This window comes from Corvus brachyrhynchos, unplaced genomic scaffold (assembly GCF_000691975.1).
Source record: "Corvus brachyrhynchos isolate BGI_N302 unplaced genomic scaffold, ASM69197v1 scaffold1, whole genome shotgun sequence".
In the NCBI taxonomy this organism is placed as follows: Eukaryota; Metazoa; Chordata; class Aves; order Passeriformes; family Corvidae; genus Corvus; species Corvus brachyrhynchos.
The window spans coordinates 6,931,415-6,951,977 of NW_008237222.1; the positions used below are offsets into that span (position 1 = coordinate 6,931,415).

Genomic DNA, 20,563 nt, shown 5'->3' on the forward strand with positions numbered 1-20,563 from the left:
TTATGTTTGTAATGCCATAGAGAACATTTATTATTTCTTCTGCAAAATCCTTTTGGAAGCAAAGCAATGAAGCTTTTCTTGAAAGAGGAACCACTGATCATGGCTATGGTTTTGCCTGTATAGTGTTTTAAATAAGAAACTTGTCCCATGCTTTTGGGAGAATGTTGCTGAAGTATGTTAATTGTTTTGTGATAAAATCAACTATTTTGGCAATGAAAGCAAAGGCGTAGTCTTTTACATCTTCCTAATTGCTGGAAGGAGGGGAGGTGAGGGGTTGTGTGGCCCTGGATTGCAGTCCAGGTTGCAGTCCAGGTTCTGCATCGGAGATGCAGAAGATATTTTTTTCTGCTCTTGCAGAGGCAGCTATCTATTAAAATTTTAAATTTTCCTTTTTCATGTTACTGTTGATGTATTTAAATAAAAAATTCATCTGCCCCAGGCCCATATTCTTCACTTTCTGTAGTGGCATTTTATCAAGTTATGTAAGAGACTGTACAGTCCCACTGAATTATAAGTGCCAAATACAGAACTCCAGTCCTACTGTTTTCTTCCCTGTTATCCTACTAGACATATTACAGCACATGGAGAGGTCTTAAACCTAGTGGGATTGTTAATTTCCCTACAGCAATGTTTGAATGTCCAGAACTACGTCCTCTGCCTGTGATGCTAAATAATAGCATAAGGAATTTGGGCAGGGAAACCTACTCTCAATTAGATTGGAAGGGGACATGTCACATGAAAGAAGTGGAAGGAGAGGCCCTTGAAGTATGTCACTGAGTTCCTTATAGTTGATCTGACAGAGTTGGAGTCTGTTGATCTAAAACTCACCCTTTTCTGTACTGTGGAGGATGACAGATGTTCAGAGGGACCTAACATGATTAGCGTTTTTGCTCTGGGAGGCAGAAGATGTTATGATTTACTTATATTGTTGATTCAGTGTGCTTTGTTCAGAAGTTTGTAGCAAATGCTGCAGTTGCTTTTCTGAACTAATGCCTGAATTTTATGTGCCTTTTCCCCACATCCCCCCCACAGTAGCAGTGGTTTATTTTGGCTGAGTCTGAAGGGTTTCACACCTCAGCTCCAAGGCTATGCCTCCAGATCATATTTCTACCATTGGGATTGCTTTTTTCACTGTCATTCATCTGTACTTCAGACAGCCATCTAGGACAGGCCTTGTACTTTAAAAAGCTCTGACTTCTTGTTATTTTCTATAATGATGCACAAGGTAGAGAACTTTATGGGGGCAGTAGAAATATAAATATCTTACCAATACAGAGCAGTTAGGTCTTTTGGTTCCATAGTAATTGTCTGAGGAGCAACTTGAATTTCAAGTAGGTTTTGTATTTCATTGTGAATATTTCAAATACTTCTAGGAGACAGCCAGAATCCATAAAGGTCATGTACTATTGCTGATTCTGTGTCATTTGTCACAAAACAGCCAGCTGCTAAGATCCCCCTATGACCAACATTACCTGGCAACTCAGTTTTGGGAGAGCTATGTAAGAAGCAAAGGAGGATCAAGACAGAGATGACACTGATGCTGGCAGAGTGTCAAAAGGCCTGTTCGGAGACATCGCCGTTGTCTCTGTTCTCCACAGCACCAGTCTGCTGCTCATATAAAAGTAACCACTGCATGATAGGAAAACTCTTGTGCTACAGGTCTGCAGCCTGGATACCCCTACTCCATCAACTCCAACCATCTGGTAAGCTAAAACCTCTACTTTCCTTTGTTTTCCTCTGCTGGAAAGGTTTTAAGTCTGAAGTAGCAGAAAGAAAAAATTATCATCATATTCAACAACTTACAAACAAATGAAAACACTCAAGAAATGATGGCAAAATAAAAATAAATTTAAACAAATCCAGTAAGCCCTGCTTAAGGTAGAATGTACTGCCAAAAATGCTCTTGACACTGTAATTCCTGTATATGTTACAATAAGAAGATGCTCTTTACCTTGGAGGCAACATAAATTCAGTGTGTTAATACACAGGCTGCCAAGGCTAACACTGCTTTTATTTAAATATTGTCCTGAACACAACATTCAGCCACTGTACGTTAATGGCATGTAAATCATTGCTGTGCCATAGCTGCATCAACCTATTTCTTACATTTCTTTTCTAACACTGTCAAACTTTTGTTTCATTTCTCCTCTTCTCTTGAATAAATGCTGTTTTCAGTGCACAGCTCCAAGCTACCTCTTTATTGCCAGTTCCAGACCTATGGTACCTGGAGTTAATCACCCTTCAGCTACATATTGTTAACTGTGATGTGCCTGCTACCTATAAAGAAAAAAAAAGCCTCTTTTTATACTAGAAAATAAGATATATTCTACTGAATTGCTGGGGTGGGGGGAAGCCTTTGTTGAAAGAATGGGACTACAGCTATTTTTATTAGTATTATAAAGAAATCCGTGCTCCATTGAGAGCACATGCTGCAATGTTAAATTGCGGGGAATGTAACATTTCCTGTGCTATCAAGACATTATTTTCAGCTTGTTTAATGAACTCAATTTCATTTTTATCTGTACTTTGTATTTAGATAAAGAAACAAATAAAGGAACAAAAATAGGAGATTTCTCTGGCAACATTTTTTAGAAAGGGGAAAAATGATGTAGCATTCTCGACCACAGATATCTTGGTCATGTTGTCAGGATGGACAGTGCAGTCTGTCATTCATTGCCCATGGCGGTGAATTGGGACACGAGCTGTTGATATGACACTAAACAGAGAATTACATTTTTCTACACTGTATGGAAAACATAGATGTATTCTTGTTCTCTATGCCTCTGTACAGGAGAACAATGCTGATAGGAGCCCACTACTTTAAATCGTTGTTGGCTATTCATAGCATTAACAATAGAAGGCAGTTGTGAACTGGCAAAAAAAATAAAAAAAATCCTACTGGAAATGACAGGAAACCATTTGGCATGCGGGGAACAGAAAGCAGGCTGGTTTTATTCAAACGGTGGTTGAATTCCTAAGGAGCTGCCAAGTTTGCTTTGGGTCTTGGAGTGTTTGTGGGGTGTCCTATTCTTTTTCGCCCCAGTTTGGTTTCAGTTCTTTGGATACCAGAGCAATAAACTGAAAACTCCCAGTTATATTTAGAAAAGCAATGACTGCTTAGTATTATCCTTCAAACAGATACATACTCCTAAGAAAGGTCCTGCCTCTCCACTGGGAATGGACATCTAGAGATCTGTGTGGGGAGAGAGAGGTGGTTTGGTTTTTAGTTCCTTGTTTCAAGTAAACTCCATAAAAGAGTTAACATCTAAGGTTCTTCCAATGAGAGTATGCAACCTCCAGGTACGGAAAGAGGTGCTGCTCCCTGCAGCTCAGAAAATGAGTGAAGTTTTTCTGTGTATACAGTGGTAAAAATATATTTTCAAAGTAGTGTTATGCCTACTTAGAAATAATCATCTGGAAAATTTAAAACCCTGGTATATTCAGCTTCCACTCTCTGTCTTTGGACCACATAGGAAGATGCTCTATCTCTTTATTTAGGCCTTAATTTCTTCAGTCTCCTCACTTTATTTATTTATTTATTTATTTATGTTTCCTTTAGCTTTTTGACTATTTTTCCTCTCACCACCAGTTGCCCAGTGGAGAAACCTTGTGGGGAGCTCAGGCATGTTGGAGCAAGCATTGTATTAATGTGGTTGCTGGCTGCAGCAAGGCTCAGCATGACTGAGTGTTTATCCGTGTTTCTGTTGCTGTAATTCCACAAGTCCTGTAATATTCCATAACCTTAGGAGGTGAGGAAGAAAACTGCAAAGATTACAGCAAGGAAAAATCCCCTTTCTGATTTGATAGATAGGGGAAGAACCAGATCTTGTGACTGTTTGTCTAGAGCTCTCTAGAGACATGTCTTAGGTGATGTGGGACACTCCATTTGGCATTCAGTAGACTGGAGTTGTTGGAAGTAGCTTCCAGTTTGATATCCATGACTATGGGCAGCTAACCACAAAGTGGCCACGTTCCATGGAGATTTACCACAGTCAGAGAAATGTGGTTTAACATGCTGTTAGTGGCCATCTCTCCCTCCACACTTAGTAATTTTTGTGTTGCACATAGATTTAACTTAAAGACATAGCACTGCCTGTGTCAAAATTAGGGTGAAACACTACAAGGGACTTAATTTTGTTATTGGAGGGATTTTTCACTTGGGAATCCTGAGGAAGAACCTGTGGCCTCACAGGGGCTATGTGTGGTGAGGCTTCCCTTCCATCAGTAAGTCTTTTTTCTCCCTCACCTGAATTATTGAGACAGTGTCAGAAATTGTCTGGTGATTTTATCACTGTGCCCTGGTGCAATCGCCCTTGTTCAAATCTGGGAACTAAGTTTGGGTCTAGATACTTTAGTCCCGTAGCAACAGAGGAACTGCTTTGCTGACTTTTGTGCAGTAGAAAACTTGTGGAGAAGGCTGAGATGGGTGGCTGGGGATGCATTTTCTTGGAGAGAGTGAGTGAAAGCCAGCTGGAGCATTTCTTAGTGTCGTTAAGTGTGCTGAGTGACCCTATGCTTATGGGATATGGGGGAGATCCCTGTGTTGCTCTGCCTGCACAGACAGTGCATGTCTTCCCAGCAGTGATTTACTGAAAACTGAGAGACAGACAGCTAGGAAAGCTGATGTTATTTTGCAATTGTTAAAAATCTGGCAAAAGAAAGAGGAACGTCTAGTGATATCTCTGCATAAGCAGGTAACGTGACCTTAAACAAAGCAAAGCTACTGTCTATTAAAGCTGTCCTGCAAAGTCTGCCCTTGCAATACGGCTGTGTTGCTCAGCTTCTGGTCTGTAAGTCTGGAAAGTTCCCAGAAAACATTGTGTCCTCAGAGAGTGAAACACGTACATTTTCCTTTCCTGCACTTCTAACAAGAAACTGGCTTTTTGGTCTTTGAGGGTGCAGGAGTTCTACTGTTCATTTGCAAGGGAGAAGCAGAGGTTACTATCACATTTGAAGTTTTTATCCACCCTTTCCTGAGTCACTGCTGGGTAGCAAACCTGACCATAATGTGCTCAATCTGTTGCATCTGTACTCCTGATGGCATTGAGAAGCTTTTGGGTGTTGATCCATTGTACTGTCATACCAAGGATTAAACAAATTGTGAGATTTGGAGTTGGGGAGGAGTGTCCTCCTTGAGGATGAGATTGGCACTTCTGTTGCACATTTCTTTTTCTTACTGTGACATGGTCCTTCATGTATCCATCCTGTAAAAGTTCTATGGTGAAATCAGTCAAAGTAGGGATTTCTCTGGAATGGACCAGTGAGATTCGTATTTTCAGTGTTCATTAGTATTGTCACAGTCCTGATGCAAATTCAGACAGTTTTTGTATTTCTGAAACTGCAGTGGGAGTACTTTGAAAAACTTGAAAGTTGTGGCAAGACATGGAAGCTCTTTACTGTGCTGCTGTTCCCCTATCTAGAGGTTCTTGAGTCTCATGACAGTGTTAGGAAGAGAAAGAACAGGCTAGAGAGAATATACATGTAGTCCCATATACACAGGTGGTAGAAATGTCTTAAATACTTTGAGTGTGAGTATAATTTCAGTTCTGGGGAAATGCTGAAAGAGGTTTCAATACAGAGATACAGATTATTTTCCTTGATTGGAGAAAAAAACAAATTCTGAACAGTACTGCAGTTCTTTATTTGAGTCAAATGTATGAAATGTGGAAAAGGATTCTGAGAAACCTCTCCCAGAAGTTACTTCTAGATATCAGTCTGTGACTCATTGTCCAGGTAGTATGGGATTCAAGACACTTAGAGTAGTTCTACAACTCCTTGTATGCAGTATACATGTTAAATGACTGGAGGTGATATCCTCCCTCAAGTTTGAATCAAGTCCAAATACTCCCCTGCTGGTGGGAGCAGCAGTTGGATGGGCAAATTAGGAAGTCACTGCATCTGAATTTAGGAAGATTAGTTTATTGCTTCTCTTCTTACTTTAACAGTAAGTAGACATGGACAGAAATGATGAAAAATATTTTGCAAAAGAAAATATCAAAACATATTTTTCTGATCCTCTGGGGGAAAGGGAAGGAAGTAAAATAACATTTTCAGTGGAATTCTTTTCCAGACCAGTCTATTTATTAGAAATGTTTCATTTTCAATGGGTTTGTGAATACTCCTGTAAACATAATTGCAGCTGGTTGTGTCAATTCGTTGTGTTACTTGTGGGGAGAAAAGGAGTGTGGGAGTAAAGTAAACGAAGATTAAATTGCATCTTTTATTCAAATATGTTTGGAAATGGGGACACAGGTAACAATGGCCATATTCCGTTACTAGTTTCATAAATTTGGGAATAATCCAAATTAACTAGAAATTTTGACTGCTTTCTTGACTTCTTCACAACTGCATTATTGGAATTAAGTAGAATATACCAGTTCTTGTCAGTCCTTGGAACAGCTCTTATAATGAAGGCGATATAGCTGGAGATAACAGTGAAAAGTTATAATACTTTGAAATGTGTTCAGTGGGCCTTTGTTCTTTTCTTTGGTGGGAACTGGAGGAAGCAAATGCATGTTTGGATTTTTAATTTTTTTTAGTGCAGTCCAATTGTGCCATGGTATTAAGACACTGCATCTTTAAATTTTCATATGAAAGTATGTGCTTTGGTATGACAGAATATCAAAGTGAAAATTAATGTCCGCCACTTGTATATTGCCTAGACGTTACTTTAGAGAGAAAACAACAGGAGCGAGACGAAGCCGTACATATGTTAAATTCACATCAGTAATAAAGATTAAGTAGAAGTTAATAGCATCCCAGTCATGCTTGTGGAGGTAATCTCCTTTCTGAAAATTCAAAATTAGATTTGGAGGATCGAAGCAAACAGGGGGTGAGACTTTGGCGTAATATTTTAATCAAATTGTCATGAATGAGTGGATACAATTAAGAATTCTGTCAGTCACAGTGCTGAGCCCCTTTTGTTAGTCAGCTGTTGTGAGGGATGCACTAGGGCATCGTGGGTAGAGATTAAACTTGACCTTTCCCAGGATCTTCATTTTTGACCCTCTGGCTAGGCTTTGCTTGTCAGATGGCTATTTTTTTAAAACTATTTATTTAATTATTTGTTTAAAAGAGATGGTAGTAAGAGTTGGGGACACACAAAGATGGTTCCTCTGTTTCAGTTGGGTTTTTCTCCCCCCTTTTGATAAATGCAGCAGACAAGGCTCAATAACAGCTCCCCGTCAGCTGCAAAGTGCCCATCTAAGCCTCTTTCCTTCATTACTCCTCTGATGTGTACTGTATGTCATTCCTTGGACAAATTTGCAGCTGAAGAGTTTCTGCCAAAGGCAATACAACTTAACGTGCAGAGAAATGTTTTCTATTCAATAAGATGTGCTCTAACATTGCTCCAGCAGGGTTGCTTGGCTTTTCAAGTCCTTTAGATAACTTGGGCTTCTCTCTAGAAATTTTAACTGTATTTCTCAGGGGGATTTCTAAGAGTGCTTTCGGACAATCTTCTGTTACCAAGGAATTTTGTTCTGTGCACAGTTCTCTTGAGATTAAGGCAGATTTAACTCTGGGATTAAAAATCACATACTTTTTCTTTTCCAGTTAAACCAAATACTACATATTTTAATTGCTGTTTATGTAAAAGTATTCTGAAGTATGGAACTTTATGCACTGATTCACAATGGAAATATATCTTGTTGAGAGAGTTTCTGTGAGTTCATATTCTGTAGGACCAGACTAATGGGTGTTTGTCTAGTGTCCTATTGTAACTATTTGTTTTGTGGAATGTGTTGTGGCTCCAACTGAGACCAGACTCTCCTTCATTAGTCATTTTAGGCATACCATTTGAGACAGTTTCTCTTCTCTGCTTTGGGATCTGTGCAACTGGTAAGTCCTTAGCTGTGGAGCCACCAACCCCAAAACTTGCCTGAGAACAGACTGTTTCAAGCAAAGAAGCAAACAAACAAATAAAAACCCCAACATCAAATTAATAAAAATGTGTATTCTGAATTTAGGCTGATTAGCCCTCTTGTTGTTGAAAACCTCTATTGCAATATGACTTGGAAAAGGTAAAATGAGTGATTGAAAAGTCTCTTCCCAGTGGCTTTAAGAGTGTCCAAACATTGAAATAGTCTCTATCTGCTGCTGGAAAAACTGGAAAAGAAAATAAAAATCATGTTATTTCAACACCATGAATGGCTCCCCAAGGCATTAAAGTATATAAACACAACTGCAAGAAATGCAAATATTAGAACCAGGGCTCACCACTCATTTATAAATGAAGATAAATCAGTTGTATGCAATAAACCAAGATTAACTTGATGCCTGAAGCATGTTCTCTATTAGAGGTTTCCACATGCTCACACATAGGTGGGTTGTCATTTTTTCTTTTATTTTCTTCTTTTTCTGTTAAATAAAAAATGAATTTATTATTTTAAGCTGATCCCAGATGATTCTTTTATTTTCTGTCTTCTTTTTTCTTTTCCTTCCCTGCATTTTTATACAGAGTGTTTAGTAAATAGAAAGAAGTGCTTTCGACATTGGGTGACAGTATGTAATCTACATTCCCTCTGTTTGTTTTACCTTTTGTTTCAGAAAGAATAAAGTCTGGGCAACTTGTGCTAGTACATCAGTTTCTTTGCACTCCTCTGTACTGTAAGAGCTAATTATATTTTAACACTGCATTTACTCCATTTGCCTGGAGAATTATTTCAAATAAACTGACAGACCTATTGTGTTGCGACATCATAGTAACTATTTTTTGTTGTTGTTTCAGGCCTTTGTTTGTCCCTTTGTTGTTGGGTTTTTTTGGGGGTTGTTTTTTTTAAAAAAAAAAAAGCTAACCAAAACCACAGAAAACAAGCCCTTCTGTGAATTCAGCAATAGCACAAGAAATTGCATTAACAACATTTAAGCAAAGTGTTGAAAACATACCGAAATAAATGCTAGAGCACTTCAGGGGTTGATAGGAATATGCATCAAAATGCTTGGCATTTAATTTTTTTTCTTTCTTCGGGAATTTAGCCAGTGAAATATAGCTGCCAGTGTCTCAGGCCTGCGTGTGTTCTTCTGCAATATGCTCTCGATCAATCAGATTTGCATAACTAAACTGTCGGCAAGCCCGCTCGGCTGCCCAGGTGCAGGGCCATTTGCATATAGAACAGTGAGGAGGTCCCAAGAGTCACTTCAGACTCCAGTGACTGCTGAGCCCGCAGTCCACACCGCACTGGAAATGAAATTGGAATGACAAAAAAATGGTTGTGCTAGTCTGCAAGGGTGAAATATGCACTTGTGTTTCAAAGGTTATGTAGAGATCACAAGACAGCATTCAGGCACGAGAATATGCACAAGCCTCCAGGAAAGTAAATGCTGTTGTATGCGTTTTGTTTCCTTTCCCCCAGCCACAATGATACATATTTATTTATTTTTATATATATGTGAGTAGATATATATGTATGCACAAAAATGTTTATTTTTTCCTTTAAAGTTGTGTACCACATTTCACACATTCTGCAGTGCTTAAGTATGGAGGAGGCAAAGAGAGCGGGTGTGTTTTAGCTGTATAGTTCATTCCAATTAAATCTCCTGGGGGACAAAACATAAATAAGAGACCTTTCCCTTGAGTTTATTTCTCTCTGGAATGTGCATCCACTTTTTCAACATGTTTGCCCAGAAGTCTATCTCCTGCTTCCTGGACTATTTATTATTCAATTAGAAGAGCTAAATGGTGAATAATTACCACAGTATCGATACAGCTGGATATAGAATAAGAAAAAAAAAGTGGATTACAATACTGATTACTGAAAGCTCTTTATCTGAGGCTTGCCATAGGTACAGTTATTCCCATTTTACATGCAGGAAATGGAAATGGAGTGCTGAAGAGATTTTCCTCTAGGAAGACAGTGATCTGTTTGCACTCTGAAAGGAACAGATTTAGTGGCACTGTGAGAGATCTGGTACGAGATTCTCTGTTCTAGCCATTAAGAAAGGTGGCCTCCTCTTCCCTTTAACACATCTCAGCAAGCATTGAAAGCAAAGGATACTCTTCTTAGCTGTAATCTCAGATGCTCTTTTACCAAGGCAGTTTTGGGGTGCAGCAGTGCAGTGTGGAGCTGGAGCCAGCTGCACCTCCTCCTCACAGCAGAACACATCCCAGCCCTGCCAAGGAAGAAACACTGCAGATTTGGCCCCTGCTGTAACTCACTGTTTTGGTGGGGGAGGGCAGGAGACAAGGTGTCCCTCCTGGTTTGAATGTCAGTTGTTGTCAAGTTGGCATCCTGAGCTGTTTCCATGACAACAGCTTTTTGTGCTGGGGGACGAGGTCATGCACCTGTGATCTCCATGAAAAGGACAATGAGAGAATGTACATTATTTAAAGCTTTTATCTTCCAGTACATGTTTGAGTATAACCTTGAAATTGGGTGAATAAAGGGCAAAGTATATTTCTATGCATAGGAGTGAGGCAAACTAAATTGTTTAGAAAGAGGTGTGAGGAAGATTGGGGGCATTTTACAGCACAGACACTTCTCTAACTTTTCATGGATGGGTCCAGCTGTCTCATCAACTTTCCATCCTGTACATCAGCAAAAGTTCCCTGGAGTGAAAGGAGTCCATCATTCTTGTGAGACTGAAAAGAAGGGTGAACAATAGGCTTTCACTTGGTATTTTCCTAAAAGGCTTGGATTAAGTTAGCCATTATGATTCTGCTTTGGTTGCCCACCACAGCTCCTGTTGTGTGAAGCTCTCGTTGAACACTGAATGAAAAAATAATTGTTGACCCAAAGAGCTTCCAGTCAGAGTGATTATGTGTCACTCTGCCCTTCATTTGTTAAGAATGCCTAAATACTCCCAAAGCTTCACTTAAGGCTTCAGTTAGATGAGGCCTGCTGGAAATAAATATAAGTTGTATTTTACAAGAAAAAGCTTTACAAAAAAAAACTCCTTACATTTTCCAAAATGAAAAGGAAATTCTACAAGACAAAAATTAAAAGAGGTAGTTGGGTTTTTTAGTAAGAGCTTCTTATTCTGTCACTGTTCTTAGTGTTGTTAACTTCAATCAAAATGGGTTTGGCTGGCTACAATTTTCTTCCTTTCAGAAATCCTGGAGAACATTGTTGAAGTATTTTCTCTCATGAGGAAAGAAATGTATGGATAGCTTATTGTGAATGAAAAAGAAACCAGAAAGGTAATTCTCTAAAATAATACTTAAATAATGAAATCAAATGAACTAACCCAAAATGAGGAAAAAATGAAAACCTCAGCTAACTCAAATAGAAACACGGATTATAATATTACCAGTCATAAAATATGTTTGTATTTTTGTATGTGTGTATATTCTATATAGGTAAATCAACATGTTGATATTTTTGCTTCAAATATTTGCATTTTTTTGTCTGTGAGAGTCATCTCCTGCAAACATATTGAAAGAAAGCCTATAGACCATCCCAAAAAAGCAATGAGAGGTGGTGCAATGAGAACAATTCAACAATTTTTTCTTTTACTATTAAGTCATAAACTTCAGAGATGATTTGGATTAGAATTTTCACAGCTCATATATATCAAGCATTTCTTTAAAATCAAAGCATTCAGGGTGGCTTTCAAATTTCTGCTGTTATAGAGATGAAAGGGACTGCACCAAGGGAGTAAAAATAAAACATCACAGAATGAGAAGAATCATTAGGACAGTAGATAGTCTGAGGAATGGCTACAATTGTTAGAAAAGGCCATTAAGGTTAGGTGGTAGAAGCAGGGATGACTGCAGCCCAGATCTATCTTTCCTTCCTTTGTGCTCTTGGAGGGCAAGTGATCCCTTCACTGCTATCCCAATGGATGACAGACATTTCCGGCCATTACTTCTTCTTGTATGGAGTGCCTTTTGCCCAATATGGAACTGCTAGAATCCATGGGATGTCAGGAGCAGGTTTGTGAGGCTGACATGAGAAACGTATGCATACAGATGCACAGAGCATCACACTGATCCCCATTCACCACATCTATGAGGTGTGTCCTAGAGGACAAACCAACCTCTGCCAGGCTAAAAAAAGGACAAGCTAAAGTAGAGGTCTCACTGCTTGCACCAGCACAGTGATGACGCCAGGCTTTGGTAGTTACACATTTAAACTCTCCTCTCCTCTCTTGATATGCAAGAGGAGACACTCAGTGGCTCCCTCCCTCCCTGCTTGGTGTAAGTCAGCTGCTGTGCTTTGTGCCACTGGGCTTGGGGATAGCTGAGCAGGGAAAACCATGTGGAGTCACTGTTACTGGTGATGTATGAGGGAGAAAGAGATCACTGTCACAGTATATCTGCTATTTTCAATTTAATTAGTAGTCAGAACTTCATTTGTCAACTTAATCATTGCAGGCAGACACTGCAGAGGTGGGAAGTAGGGGAAAAAAATCAAGAAAACAAAAGAAGGCCCATTTGTGGCTCTGTGCATATTTTATTTGTTTCCTAGCTCAGTTTATTTCAATATTTCATATATGCCAAAGCTTAGATTAAAAAAAAAGATGAATGTATGTAGTCTTGTCATAAGCATTGGTTGCAGAGGAACTGGTTTTGTCAAGTTCTTTCAGTAAAATTGTGCTGTAGCCTGCAAAACTACTCAGCTTCTCCATGTTTCCAGTTTCTTTGTGTGTTAAGTAGATAAATGTTTGTTCTTGTTTCAGCTGAGAGAAACAGTAGATTTTGTCATTTGTATGCTGCTAGCTGTGGCCAAACTGAAGGAAATTTTGCACAAAATAAGGAGAGACTCCGTCTGGTTCATACAAGTCAGTAACTGTACTTCCCTACCTTTGGGTTAAGCCAAATTTTGAAAGAAAGAAAAACTGGGGAGGTTTTATCCCTTGGCTGGAATCTTCCATGATCAGGAGTGATGTGGCAAAGCTTTAATGGGAAAAACTTTAAATAGTGTTTTCCTAACTCACTCGGGTGTTATGAGCCATTTTAAATCCATTTAGGTACAGCTTGCAATAGGAAAATCCCATAAAATGGGTCAAGTTTCTGTTTTCATGCCTCAGTTATCCACTCTTGCCTGATGAAAGGCTGGAATCAGAACACAGGGCCTGGAGCAGACATTCCTCAGGTAAAACAGTGGACAGCAAGCACAGACAGGAGAGCTTGTTGGGTGTGCTGTGGCAGTGGGCTGAGGACTCTGTGTCTGTGTGTGTGTGAATATCAATTCTCAGTGACAGCAGTGGCACAAAGGATCAGCTCAGGCTGAATCACTGCCCCTCCATTCCTGTCAGCTGCTGCTGCATATCCATGGAAAGGAGAAAACATGTCCACCCATCCCATTCATGCCTCCCCCAGCTGCCCTGCTGTGCCCCAAAGTGAAGGGGCCTCTGCCCTTCAGGCCCCGTCCCTCGCACCAGTGGCAAGGCACGAGGTGCTGGCACTGCTCTCACAGTTAAAACTTTCCTCTGGTCTTCGAAGGAGTTAAGGACTTAGCCTGGCCTTGTCTCCTGCAGTGTGACTGTGAGGACACTCCTGCTGCAGCGTAAAGTTAGTCCTCAGTCCTGTTGTCTTATAACAATAATAGCTTAAGCTACCAGAAGTCTATTATCATACTTTTCTCTATGATCATACTTTTCAAAGTGGATTAATAATAGTATGCTATTACTTTGAGGAAAACTTCAATGGCACATGGCAGTTCTTTACAGGAAGGCAGGGATTTTGTACTTGATGGATCTTAGCTTTCAGCTTGGGTTCATGGCTGCTGGTGGCACAGGGACTCTCCATGCTGGCTCACAGTGTGAAACTCCTGCTCCAGACCCCACTGCCTGTAGCCTCTAGTTCTGCTTGCAGTGAACCCAGGCCAGGCTGCCATAATTTGCTGGCCTCTGGGCCATCCCTGACTTGCATGGTGTACCATCTGTTGCAGTTCTTCACACTTCTGCCCAGCACTATCTTTAGCAGGGAAAAGGGGAATACAATAATTTGAGAAAATAGTGGAGTGTGTTGGGACAAAGGTCAGTGGGAGCCACTGGATTCTGGGAGGGAGTTCTGAGGTAACATGTCCTATAACACACAAAGAAGAGCAGGAGGATTGAAATGTAGTTAGGGCTGCAGCTAGCCCATGGATCAAGTCCCTCAGGGAAAATGGTCCTGTGCAAAATCACATCAGAGCTGCTGAGTAATGGAAAGTCCTTGAGGAGAAAGAGAGATGGAGCCTTACGCCCTCCACCACCAAAATCCTGTTCTTGTAATCTACCACAATGCTATTACATCTTTGGTACATTTTTGCTGTCATGGATATGGGTGTTTGGGAGTTTGTCTCTGGATGGTGTTGCCCCTCATCTCATGTGGTGGTAGTAAATGATGGTGGTATCAGATTGATGCTGGGAAGTCTCAGTAGACCCTATGGAATATGTAACCTGAGTAGATTGCACAAACTCAAAGGCTGGGGAGGGAGTGGTGATTGTCATGAAATGATGTGACCAAAATCATCAGAAGGGTGGTGGCAGAGCTGGGACTGGAGCTCCTTTTCTGTACTCTGCTGCCTCGGTGAGAAAACTTTGCTGTAAGATCCCTACTGTGGCTGCAACTCTTCCAGACAGCTTGTAGTCTCCCTTGTCATCAGCTGCTGAACTCTAGCCCCAAAGGACAAGATTTATCATGTGTTTATGTGGATTAGCTCTGTGAAAACACAATGGTCCGTGTGTTAATTCAGGTCTTACAAAACATGTGCTGATGATCTCTGGACTGTTCTTTTTTCCCCCATAAATACATAGCTCGTAACTTTTTATTTTTGCTAGGTATTTTTTGGAACGGAACATTTATTTTGTGAATATGTGTTGAAAAAGGATATAAGAGGGCATGCAACCATTGTCAGAGCACATTCCTAAAGAGTGTATGTGTGTGTATGGCCTTCTAACCAGATGGGTTGGAAGACCAAACTGCCTGGCTCCTGCTATGGTGTGATGATTCATGAGTCACACCAGCTCCCTCTGTGCCTCACCTCTTTCTTCCCTTTGTCCACCTCAAATATGGATCTCCAGCAGTGTTTTCTTTATAGCATTGTGTGGCCTGGATCACAGTTTCATGCCGAAGTGCACTTGTAGTATAAATTATACGTAAACTGTTGCATAAGTATTATATTTAATTTTTAACATGGTCTCTTATGCAGAATTCATGGAGCTTTTAGGTGATATTGTCCTGGTTTCTTAATTCAGCTTTACTGTCATTTGTGAAGCTTCTATGACGCTTCTTTGTTTTGAATGTTTCTGATGTGCCTGAAGTATTTTGGTACATGTATTTAAGTACAATAGGAATAATTAACAAAAATAGAATACTAATCCTGACAATGGCACTCTCACTCCCTTTCTCCTTCAGTCAGTTTTCTAGTCATTTTTGTAAGAATGTTCTGCTTTTATGTCTAAACCAAACCTGCTATCACAGAAAAGTGTTGGTCAGAACTAATGAAAATGAGTTACTTAAATGAAATGTCACTTAAATGAAATGTTACTTAAATGAAAATGAATTACTTAATAATTTGCCACTATGAATTCTTTGTATCTCGAAGGAACCCTTCATTAGGAGAGCTCACAGCTTCTGAAAGAGAATGAATTTGTATGTTATTGCAACAGCCTGTTGAATTAAGTGGTTATGATGCCCATTTTACTGATGAGCAAACTGAGGGACAGAGAGAAGTAACCTGCCTCGGGCTATGTAGTAAATAAGGATTTGAACATGTCTGACTTCTGGCTTCATCCACTTACAGTTTTTTCTGGTTTTTCTACAGTATTTTCTTTTTTTCTTTTGTGTGCGTGCATCTTATGTACTTAACATTTTTTTTTTTCACAAGTCCTTTTTCTTGTTAGTACTGTCTAAGGTTCACTTTATATATATATATCTATATGTATGTATGTAAAGATCCACATTCTATTTGCTGGAGCTACAATGGGAATGTAGGGATTTAGCCCAAGCTGTTGTTTGGACTAAATTTGCTTGTTAGTTAGATGTTGTGGCTCTAGGAAAAGGTGACTGTTTACTTGGCTTGTTCCAGTAATCTAATTGGAAAAGTGGAATTACCACTTAGAAGACGTGCAAGAATGATGGGGAGAGAGGATCTTTACCTCATGAAGCTAAAACGAACTGAAGTTATATGCTGGAAAGTGCTGCCGTTGCTGCTGTGGAGAGAAGCTTTATTTGAAATTACAAAATGAAAATTACCGATCAATGCAGCCAGAATGGAATGATTGATACCTCAATTGCACTTCTAGAAAATGTAACGTAGCATAAAGATACACTATTTACCTTCTTTTCAATTCCAAGTTTTTGCACATTATAATAACATATATAAGTGCACAAACGGGCATTTCCAGACAGTGCAGTTGGGAGCAGAGATGAAAAGAGCTGCAGTATGTATCAAACTTCAGGCAGAGCTCAGCTGCAGTAATACTTACTTGTGCGAAAATGGTGAACAGAGTGGTCTCTCATGGCTGAAGTTGTGTTTTCCTTGACTGTATGAGGCTATGGAACTAAGGGTCAGGAAACAACCGCATCTAATGTTGTGTTCATGGACTCTGCTACCTGTGCAACGACAAGGTATGGGATCACTGCTCAGAGTAGTGTAGGACACATCAACAGCTTTTCTATCCCTACAGCACTTCCTGGGAAATACCTAAAAGTTCACAAGTTCACAGCTTAGTTCTTTCACCATTAAGAACCTTAGTTCGTCTGCCCTTTCATCTCTGGGTATGTTTGTGCAATCATCAGAAGTGTAATTCCTACAATATATATTTTCTAACAGTGACCTAAGGAAAAGAATTTGTGCTCCTGCTTTTTTGATGCGTGTTTTGATGGATAAAGTACAGAGTTTACATGATAAAGTGCTTTGTCTCATTTTGCTTAATGCATGAAATAAGAATGTTTTAGTATTTAAACACAGGATATAAATAAATCACCATTCTAAAGCTTGGGCCAGATCGCCATCCTTGTATTGTGTTCCTGCTTATTATTTGTGCTTTCCAGCTATAGCTAAGCTGCTGAACACATGCTTAAGAAATGGGGAATACTTATTTGCTTACAAATATCCACCACATAACTGCACAAAACTTAAAGAATCTATATAAGAGTCAAAAATTTATTTTGGCTTTTGGAGAAGCCTTGTTTGTACAATGTCTACACCTCTGACCGGCTGTGACTTCAAGGAAAGAAGCGTCCTGAGAGAATGTGCAAAAATGTTATTTGAGAAACTGCCTGTTCATTTTTTTCAATTGCTGAAGGTTTCTATATATAGACAGGCTAATATATTTATATAAATATTGTGATTTTCAGGAATGTTTAGCTCATTGTATTCCTGTAGTCAAAAGAAAAGGTCAAGTCCTATGTGTGCTTATGTAAGACCAATAGCACAATTCAGTTTTCTGTTATGGACTTCTAACAAATTTTCACTGCTGCAGTGTAGTACAGAGTTTGGCCTCTTAATATCATTATGCCCTATTCATTGCCCTTCCCAGAAACTCTAATTTTCTATGACATCATAAGTGGTTGCTATGGATATGATTGCTGTGACACAAACATGATTAGTGATTAGGACATCAGACGAAAAAAACGCTGTGTAAAGATGAGGAGCTGAGGTCTGTTTTCATGCAAATGTCCCTAGTATAAAGTGGAGGACAAGGAATGCAGAAAATAGAATAAATAACTAGAATTGCCTCTAAATGAAATGTTTTACCAAGTTTTCCCTGAAGCGTCAGCAGCTCTTTAAACATGCTGGTGATGGCCCATCACAAAGCCAGATGTTACCATTTATCAAGTAAAGTAAAGAGCTCCTCCTGCTTCCACAAATATGAACTGAATATGAAATCAAATGGGAAACTGCTGCACTAACACTGGAGAAAATATAAGGTAACTTTTAAGCTATCGAAAGGCTTGAGAATAAAAGAAGTGTTTGAAAGGAGGAAGTGTCAGCAGCATTACTTGATTCGTCTTTCAAAGGCAAAACTGCAGTAATGTATATAGACTTAAATCACTTGATGGGTGTCCTAGGGTTACGATTGCCTTCTCCCCTCTCTCTGTCACCTTCTCTTCCTCTTCCATATACACATCACATGCTTCTTAGGGAAAAAACCTAGGAAGCAAGCCTTTAGCGAGCTTCCTAAAACCCAGACTAGTAAGTGGGGACTCAGGACACAGAGGTAGCAGATGTAAACACTTTCCTGCAAGCATACTTTCTCATCCATATCAGTCTTAAACCTGGTAAGAAAAGAACCACCAACCACATCAATCCTCATGTTTTGTGAAATGACGTAAAGCATTCAAATTCTGCTCAGCCCCAACACTGGCTTATATAGTCAGGAAACACCAGTAGTACAAGTATTCTTTTCTCATGGTGTTTTACCTAGAAATATATCATTTCCACTCAGGTGAGGACCTGGTAATGAAAGAGGTAGTAACTGCTGTAATGGTGGACTGATGTAACTCACTTACTTTAGGATTAAATGTAGAATCATTTAAAGGCCCCAGATCTTCAAAAAAGCATGCACAAAATGACAGATTAGTTTATGTAGCTGTAACAGTCCTCCAAAATACCTCCAAATTGGTTTGGAGGGAGAGATGTTGGAAGACTTAGAAAGTTGGGTAAAACAATTATACTTTCACAAACGTAAGTGCTTTTACAGGTCTGACAGTTAAGTAGAAAACTTAAAAGTACATATTAAGGGTAATTGTTTGGCTAACTTAATTAGGTTAACTCCAATTAGACTATTTAGAAGAAGGGCAGCTGGGAACTGTAGTGCACTAGGAGACATTAGCAAGAAAGAGGTGATGAGATTGTTGGGTGAATGGATTTTTTTTTTTTTAATTTATTGAATTTTGAGAAGTTAGTTGGGATGGCATATAAGAAAAATTATAAATGTCAGAAAACCAGTACTGCTTCGAAACTCATGATTTTTAGCACTGTATTGGATTATATTTTAAGTTTACAGGCTCTTTTTTTTTCAAAGCAATTTGTAGTTTTCCTTTACATACAAAGCCTGAGAGATCAGGGTCTGGAAAGCTGTACTGTGAAAAATGTTATCTCACTGGAAATTATTGTTTCTGTGCTTTGTGTGTTTCAGTGTTCACTCTGGTGCATAGTGATGAAGTGTATTATATTCTGGGATGAATAAAGGAGGGTTTTGTTGCACAGTGTTAGCTGTGGTGGCTACAGTGATACGTTTGCATTTCTGGCTGTGCTGTGGCAGTAGCTGCCTCCTTTCAACATTTGGCTTAATACCCTAACATGGACTATAGGGTTCATTTTTGTAACTGCACAGTACAGCTGGTTTGTGCTGGGTTAGGTGTGCTAGTGGATATACTGCTGAAGTGGGTGAAATGAGTTCCCAGTTTACCCCTGCTACACAAGGATATAACCACTGTGAGGTGTAGATAGGAGCCATTGTGTCCCAGTGCTGCCACTAGCAGTACTTTCTCCTCCGGGAAAAGGACTGATGTCCACCCCATCCGCACCAGCTCCAAGAGGTCCCATACACAATTTCTGTCTCTCACAGCTTCCCCTCACTCTGGTGCCTGTTGTACAATTTGAGACCAATATGTTTCAGGAGGGTGGTTGTGGAAGTGGGGGAGGGGGTCGCTGAATTATGGTTGCTGTGGGAACCATAACTTTGAATTTCTTGACATCTGTCCAATGACAATCTCAACATTAACGTTGCATTAACATAGTTTTTTTGCATTTAATTAAAAAAGATGATGGCCTGGAATCTGTTAAGGAATTTAAAGCCAACATTTAAACTGTTTGCTGGGAGCAGATATGTCAGAGCCTCTGCTCTGGAAACGCTCACGAAACAGTCTGACAATGTACAATAGCCACAGAGACGAGAAATGAAAACAAAATGTTTGTAACACCATTGCTTGTCTCCTTCTGGTGGCTTTGCCTATCTTTCTTGTCTGAAGGGAACTGCTCTGACTGAGTTTAAAATAACTTGGAAATGAAATAATTGTTTCCAGTTCCTCTGTATACCATCCCCACTGCTGACCGCTGACTCCTTTGTGTGTGCAGGCTGAGTTTTCTGGGGGCTTGCTTCTCCAGCCCACGCTGCCATCCTGCAGCTTCTTAAGAGATTATGGCAGAAGCTCTTGCATGTACCAAGGTAGAGGCACAGGACGGTAGTAAATGGCTGCAGCATTCATCCTGATTTCTGGACTCTTAAAAAAGTGTCTGGGTTTCCCACGTTAAATTCCAGTGTGCTCACTAATTGGTTTTGATTTTGAGGGTTATGCAAAAGAAAGTGTTTACAACTCATGGATGTCTCACCTTGAAAGGTTTGGGGACACTAAGCTTTAGAACTCTCTTTTGTAACCTCATGTTATTTCAATAAGTTCAGCTATCAGACAAATAGACATATGGACTGTGCTAAAGTTAGGTGCTGTAGATAGGAGAAAGATGTTCATATGGCACCCGTGTTATTTAGCCTTCTCTCATAACAGAATACCATACTGTTAAAAATTGTCTATTTTTATGTAATTCTTCCACTTATATTGAGATAAAAAAATTATTAGTCTAAGGTTGGCTCACATCATCAGAGCTTCTAAATGTTGGCAACTTCCCTACAGTCTGTTGCAGGCAATAACTGCCAGGGAAGTTGCTTGAACACAAGCAAAAAATAG

The 20,563-nt window shown here is 39.6% G+C and overlaps 1 long non-coding RNA gene across 1 annotated transcript in view; it reads left to right on the plus strand.

The window, feature by feature from the left end:
* Positions 1-20,563, plus strand: part of LOC108445401 — a 163,860-nt gene that overhangs the window by 61,340 nt on the left and 81,957 nt on the right. The window lies entirely within an intron of this gene.